The sequence below is a fragment of the Triticum dicoccoides genome, chromosome 3B (assembly GCF_002162155.2).
Source record: "Triticum dicoccoides isolate Atlit2015 ecotype Zavitan chromosome 3B, WEW_v2.0, whole genome shotgun sequence".
Lineage (NCBI taxonomy): Eukaryota > Viridiplantae > Streptophyta > Magnoliopsida > Poales > Poaceae > Triticum > Triticum dicoccoides.
In genome coordinates, this window is record NC_041385.1 from 759,637,270 (window position 1) to 759,645,412 (window position 8,143).

The following is an 8,143-nucleotide window of genomic DNA, read 5'->3' on the forward strand; positions in this document are numbered from 1 at the left end:
TCTTCGAGCGCCTCATAGACCTTATGGGGTTCAACACAAGAGACAAACGCATGATGTTCACAATAGTTTGCTAACTGTCTACGAGTGCTTACCCCCTTTCTTAGGCTTCCAACCACATTCTCCATGAGATGACCTTTGGTGGTGAGTTTGGAAGCAATCTTCGCGGCACGACGCTCCAATTCCTCCTCGGATGTCGAAGGAGGAGGGTTCACTTGATCATCTTGAGCGTCGTCATGAGCTTGTTCTTGATCTTGAGCTTGCTCATGATCTTGAACTTGCTCGAGGGGAAGAACTTGACCTTGGGCATCATGTGGAGGTTCATCACCATCTTGTGATTGATCTTGCCCTTGGTCTTGTTCCTTAGGTTGAGGGCCTTCACTTTGTTCTTCGGAAGCGTGTGGGTCTTGGGGAGGTGATGGCTCCACTTGAGTGGAGCATTTTCCTTCTCCTTCGGCCACAAGGGGTTCCTCAATGGGTAGGATATGACCAATACCCATTCTTCTTATGGCTTGGGAGGAATTTCATCACCTACATCACAAGTACCACTTTGCTCCACTTGGGAGCCATTATTTTCATCAAACTCTACGTTACACGTCTCCTCAATGAGTCCGTTGGACTTGTTGAGAACACGGTAAGCATGAGAGTTTGTAGCATAACCAACAAATATGCCCTCATGAGCTCTAGCTTCGAATTTAGACAAACGAACACCTTTCTTGAGAATGAAACACTTACACCCGAACACCCGAAAGTATTTGAGGTTAGGCTTGTTCCCGGTGAGTATCTCATACGGAGTCTTGTTCAAGCCTTTGCGGAGATAGAGCCGATTGGATGCATGACAAGCTGTGTTGATGGCTTCGGCCCAGAAGTTGTATGGAGACTTCAACTCCGCCATCATGGTTCTTGCCGCATCCATCAACGTCCGGTTCTTCCTCTCTGCAACACCATTTTGTTGAGGGGTATATGGTGCAGAATATTGATGCTTGATCCCTTCATCACTAAGAAACTCATCCAAGGTGTAGTTCTTGAACTCGGTGCCGTTGTCACTTCTTATTGTCAAGATCTTTGCATCGTGTTGACGTTGAGCTTCATTTGCAAAGTCGATGATGGTTTGTTGAGTCTCACTCTTCCTCTTGAAGAAGTATACCCAAGTGTATCTTGAATAATCATCCACTATCACCAAGCAATACTTTCTACCCCCAAGACTATCAAAGGATGGGGGCCCAAAGAGGTCCATGTGGAGGAGCTCCAAGGGTCTCTTCGAGTAGATGATAGTCGTGGGAGGGTGAGCCGTCTCATGAAGCTTTCCTTCGATACAAGCACTGCAAACACGATCTTTGGCAAAACTAACATTCGTTAGTCCATGGACATGGTCCCCCTTGAGAAGACTTTGCAAAGATCTCATATTGACGTGGGCTAAACGGCGATGCCAAAGCCATCCCACATCAACTTTAGCCATTAGGCATGTCGCGGTCTTAGTGGGTTGCTCCGAGAAGTTAACCACATAGAGACCGTTCTCGACATGCCCAACAAAGGCTACTTTAAGAGTCTTGCTCCACAAGAGGGCTAAGGTATCAATATCAAAGAAGGTGGCAAAACCCATGAGTGCGAGTTGACGAACGGAAAGTAAATTGAACGCAAGGGACTCAACAAGCATGACTTTATCGATCGTTAGATCATGAGAAATGACAACCTTGCCAAGACCCAATACCTTAGAATGTGAGGCATCACCCCATTCGACATTGGTGGGCATAGATGGGATATTGTGCATGTCCACCACCAAGTCCTTGCTCACGGTCATATGATTTGCTGCTCCACTATCGAGCAACCATGATCCCCCACCGGAAGCAAACACCTACAAGAGATCAATGCTTGGTTTTAGGTACCGATTGAGTAATGGGTCCTTTGATGTTAGTAACAAGGGTCTTAGGAACCCAAATAGACCATTCAATGTACTCATAAGGAGAACCAACAAATTTAGCATAAACATGTCCATCACTAGCATGGCACAACACGTAAGAGGGGTTAAAGTCGACGGCTTTGTTGGGAGAGATGGCGTTGCGCTCTTTGGCTTCACCACTCTTCCCATTGTTCTTCTTCTCCTTAGGAGCACCTTCTCCCTCCTCCAGAAAGGTTTGCGTGAGCGGAGGAGGTCGATTGGTCTTGCTCTTCTTCTCCTTTTTCTTCTTCTTGTTCTTGGACTTGGGTGCGAACCCAACTCTCTCCTTGCCCACAACTTCCTTTTGATTGCTCAAAAGGTCATTTAGGTTCTTCTAGCCTTGTATGCATGACACAAGACCTTTCTCGAGTTGTTCCTTTAACTTGGCATTTTCCTCCACAAGATGCACATGCTCACAACATGGGTTAGTAGCATTTGCATTATCAATTAAGACCATGTGAGGAAATGTGGCCTTTTCCTTGGTTAGCTTAACTTGGAGTTGAGCATGAGACTCCTTGAGAGTGGCATGAGCACCTTTCAAGACCTTGTGGGCCTTGTCAAGTACATAAAACTCCTCCGTGAGTCTAACATGATCAACCCCAAGTTTAGCCTTCTCGGAAGCTAGAACACGAGACACAACAAGAGCATGATCAAGATCTTTCTTTAGTTTAGCATGACCATCGTTGTGTGACTCCTCAAGAGCCAAACGATGCCCACGCTCTTCCTCAAGAGCATTAGAGAGATCCGATATCTCATCGGCATAGTCACGACTATGGCTTTCCATCTTAGTGATGGTTTCTTCATGAGCCTCGATCATGTCATTGGCTTCACCAAGTTGTTCCAAGAGAGCAACAAAGTGCTTCTTGGATTTGCCCTTGAGCTTACTCATGAAGGACTCAAATTCATTGATCTCCCCATTAGACCCCTTACCATTATCAAAGTCATCCCTTGAAGGAGGGTTAGGAATAATGGTGGTTTTGATGTTGGGGGTTACCTTGTTGGTGGCCTTAGCCATGAGGCACTTGGCGGTGATGTTCTCGTTAGGTGCATCGAAGAGAGACACCCGAGGAGTTGAGACAATGGCAACGGATGCCATGGCCATTGTTTCACCATCTTCATCATCATCGTCATCCTCACGGTATTCTTCTTGAACCACCAACCCGCGAGAAGGAGTCTTCTTGGTGAAGTTGTTCTTGTTGGGGAAGGACTTGGCTTTGTCTTTTCGAATGAACTTGCCATCATTGTCTTCCCGCTTCTCGTACGGACAATCCGCAACGAAATGGCTGACATTGCCACAGTTGAAACAAGTTCTAACTCGTTGCTTCCCCTTGAGGCCACTTGAGTTGTTCTTGTTGAAGTTGGGTCTTGTAGTCTTCTTACTCCAAAACTGTATTGAGGCAAGGGCCATGTGCTCATGATAGTCATACTTCGTGTCCTCGGGGTTGCTCTCCTCATCTTCCTCTTCTTCTTGTTCTTCCACACTAACCTTGGCCTTAAAGGCAAGATTGGGCTTCTTTGCCCTTTGGGAACGGAGCACCGCATTGTCGGCGGTCTTATCCAAGATGTTCATTCCAACAAACTCATCCAACACTTCACCAGAGGTCATGGAGTGGAAGTCCGGTCTTTGGCGGATGACGGAGGACATGGCCTTGTTGTAGGGCATCATGGCCTTGAGGAACTTGCGCTTGATCCAGTTGTCATCCGTGTCCTTACTCCCATGATCTCGGAGTGCGACCGCAAGTTTGGTCACTCTTCGAAAGAGCTCACGAGGTTCTTCATCCTCTTTCATTGCAAACTCACCGGCTTCATCTTGCACCACTTCATAGTTGGAGCGTTGAATGCTAGCACTTCCTCTATACATACGCTCGACACACTTCCATGCTTCTTTAGCCATGACATGAGGTCGAAGATGAGGGAGATCTTCGGGAAGGATAGCATCTTGGATGATGAAGAGAGCACTCTCATTGAATTGATTGTCCACTTCTTCTCGAGGGGTTAAGTTGCTTGGATCATGAGGATAGAAACCTTCTTCAATAATTCTCCAAAGGTTAGTATTCACATGTTTTAAATGACGCTTGAAGTGATAAACCCAAGAATCATAATCTTCATTTTTCACATATTTAGGAGGAGGACCGGCATGATTCAAATGAGTAGAGGGGATCGGTCCTCTATACACCGAGGGTTCCACATGGGCAAAGATGCCGGTGCCATTTCTACCACTAGTAGATGGACTCTTTTCATTGTTAGCTTCCCCCTTATCGGAGTTAGCATCCGTCACCTTGTTAGTGGGATCACCCACTTTCATTGGTGAGGTAGATAGTTTAAGTCCCTCTAGAAATTCAGTAAACATGCTTTTAACCTTGACAGTCATGGAGGTTTTCAATCTGTCTAAAGCCACATTGAATTCCTCACGTGAGATCGAGGTTCCCCCTTCGGCCAAAGACGAGATGGGATTCACACCGGAGTGTTCCTCTACACCGTCGTTGACGTCAACCATACTCTTCGGACGGCAAAGTCCTTAATAAAGAGACGAGGCTCTGATACCAATTGAAAGGATCGATATGGTTGACTAGAGGGGCGGTGAATAGGCAACTAACAATTTTTTAAACTTTTCTTTAACAAATTAAAACTTGCAATGAAATAGGTTGTCTAGATGTGCAACTACGTGGACAACCTATATGATGCAAAGACAATAAGCACACAAGCAAGCAATGGATATAACTCAAGTAAGCTTGCAAAAGTAAAGGGATAAGATAACCAAGAGTGGAGCCGGTGGAGACGAGGATGTGTTACCGAAGTTCCTTCCTTTTAAAGGGAAGTACGTCTCCATTAGAGCGGTGTGGGGGCACAATGCTCCCCAAGAAGCCACTAGGGCCACCGTAATATCCTCACGCCCTCACACAATGCGAGATGCCGTGATTCCACTATTGGAGCCCTTGAAGGCGGCAACCGGACCTTTACAAACAAGATTGGGGCAATCTCCACAACACTTGGAGGCTCCCAACAACACCACGAAGCTTCACACAATGGAGTATGGCTTCGAGGTGACCTCAACCGTCTAGGGTGCTCAACACCCAAGAGTAACAAGATCCGCTAGGGATAAGTGGGGGGAATCAAATTTCTCTTGGTGGAAGTGTAGATCTGGGCCTTCTCAACCAATCCCGAGCAAATCAACAAGTTTGATTGTCTAGGGAGAGAGATCGGGCAAAAATGGAGCTTGGAGCAACAATGGAGCTTTGGGGGAAAGAGGTAGGTCAACTTTGGGGAAGAAGACCCCTTTATATAGTGGGAAGAACAATCCAACCGTTATCCCACTCACCAGCCCCGCACAGAGCGGTACTACCGCTGGGGAAGGGCGATACTACCGCTCCGGGCGATACTACCGCTCGACCCAGCGGTACTGTCGCGCTGCCTGGGGCCCTGACCCCAGGGCGGTACTACCGCCAGGGAAGAGCGGTACTACCGCTCCGGGCAGTACTACCGCTCCGGGCAGTACTACCACTTAGACCCAGTGGTACTGCCACACTGCCCAGGGCCCTGTCACCAGGGCGGTACTACCGCTAGGGAAGGGCGGTACTACCGCTTAGAGTGGTACTACCGCCCCTACTACCTCCCTTAGTGCCGCAAAACCCGACACAGAAAATTCGTTCGAGAATCGAGGCGGAAGTAGCCCAGACGCATAGCGGTACTACGGCCGAAACACCCAAGCGGTACTACCGCTCTGAGAGCGGTACTACCGCTCTGAGAGCGGTACTACCGCTGTGGAGTTCCGGCGGTACTACCGCTGTGGATGCGGTACTACCGCTAGGGCAAAGCAGAGCATAGTAAGGGGAAAACAGCAGCTCCAGAGATGCGGAAGGAAAGACGACGGGTGTGATAATGATGTGTATGTGTGATTCCACCCAAGTCTTACCAAAACGGATGCCCTCTTGATAGTACGGTGACTCCTACGAAACTAGTCCACCAACAACGAAACGAAGGAGCTACACCGTCTTGAATTACAACACCGAGGGGAGGAAATCGTCTCGTGCCAATGGATGAATCTCTGAAAGAACTAACGCACACGATTAGTCCGCAAGCATTGTCATCAATCACCAAAACATATTGGGAATAAATATGCCCTTACAGACTTGTTCTCTCGACGACATGAAGATTGGCAAAAGAGTCGCAAAGTCAGCTAGCGTTGATTCTCAAGGCAAAGTATCATCATGATACATCCATTTGGAGAGCCAAGCCGAACAAACCTAAATCTGCCTTTTGGTCTGCAATTCTAAAGGTAAAGCCTCTCCTAATCTCAAACACAATTTGCCAAATTGTTGATTGTGCTAGTTCTATTTGGAGTTCGCGTTGGTTTTTCGGATGGGAAACTATTTATGATCATCTTATCATTCAACAACAATCTTTTTCTTACCCTGCTCAAGTTAAAGATCTTTGGATACCGGGTCAAAAGAATTGGAATGCAAACTTGATTAATTTCTTTTCACTCCTGAATTAGCTAATACCATTCTACAAACTCCTATTATTAATGCAAATGGTAAGAATATGTTGGTTTGGAAACTAACTCCTGCAGGTGAATTCTCTTCCAAAAGTGCTTACAAGCATTGCTTCAACAATCTTCAGCTTCCACCAAGGCAAAGGCCCAAAATTGTTCCTATGCAGGTCATCTCCCTTCTTAATCAGGTGTGGGAGGATAAGCAAATGGCACCAAGAGTTCAGACATTCGCTTGAAGGCTTCTTAGGAAAGCACTTCCTACGGGTAAGAGGGCAGGTAGGTACTCCAAACATATCATTGGAAACCGCTCTAGATGTGGACAATTAGAAGATGAAATGCATATGTTGTTTCTCTGCCCTTTTTCTAAAGCTGCATGGTTTTGCTATCGTTGGTTTATTAAAACGGAATCTCTGGCTGAAAATTATCATTCTATTCCTGATATGGTTCGTGATTTGATTACATCTCAACATCCATAAATAAACTTGACTACTCTCTATACTTTTCTATGGTGTCTTTGGAAAGCTCGGAACGACTGTCTATTTTGCAGCAAATTATGCAAGCCTTCCCAGGTGTATGCTGCAACAAATGCAATAATCGAAGCAACCAATTTAGAAGATAAGAACTTCGCTCGGCAACAAGAAAGCGATAAAGCTCAGGAGCAGTTGCAGGCTTCTTCAACAGCCACACATACACATGACTGTAATAACCTTGCAGGGAATGTCATCTTTTGCGATGCAGCTTGAGAGAGACGCACAGATTCACAGCTAGGTCATGCTGGCTTAGGAGTAATCATCACCATGCAAGACAATTGGCACCTCCAACAACTACACGTCTCTGCGCTTTCGCCTCCAGTTTCATCACCCCTCCAGGCTGAGACTTATGGGCTGCTCCTAACTACAAAGTTAGCAGATCTTCTGCAGGTTCAGAACCCTCACTTTTGCACCGACAACTCGGTGTTAGTTTCGGCGGCAAGGTCATCAATGGTATTTGTTGCTCCAGTATGTTGGGAGAATAGACCTCTCCTTGCAGAGATCCAAGCCTCTCCCTCTTTTAATCGTAACAAGATCACTCACATCAACAGAAGCAACAATGTAAAAGTTGATCATCAAGCTCAATTAGCTTTGTGGATTCAGACAAGGTCCTTAGCTGTTCGTTGCTTATGTACACAAACAGATTAAGGTCAATGTCCTGGCAAGGGCATAGTTTCTGGTTCTAGCATGAGTCCTTTCATGCTTCTTTCTGTAAAATGCACCTGATCATCAATAAAGTTTTTTTGTGTTTAAGAAAAAATTGATGCACTCATCATTAATCTGGAAGCAACCTTGGTCCAAAAATGAGCGCTCCACCGTGCCCGGCTTTTCGACGTATATAAATTATATGGATTGGATCTAAGAAGGCGATGTGAGACTATTTACCAACGTAATTGATCTACATTTAACCGGCAACGCGGTGCTAGGACGAACGGATGGAACTATGTACTCCAAAACTAATAACCGAACAAAAAAAATCTAATCGCGGAACGAAACCAAAAATGTCACATTGCTGTAGGGGTATATAGATTCGAAATGAAAACACAAAAATCTATGTGAGTCCTGATGGACTGACGGTAACCGTAACATTAAAAAAGAAAAAAAAAGTCCCTTCGGGGACATCCGATAAAAAAAGAAAGAAAAAAAGACAGTTACTGCGAAGCCCCCCCGAGCACGCTTTCTTCC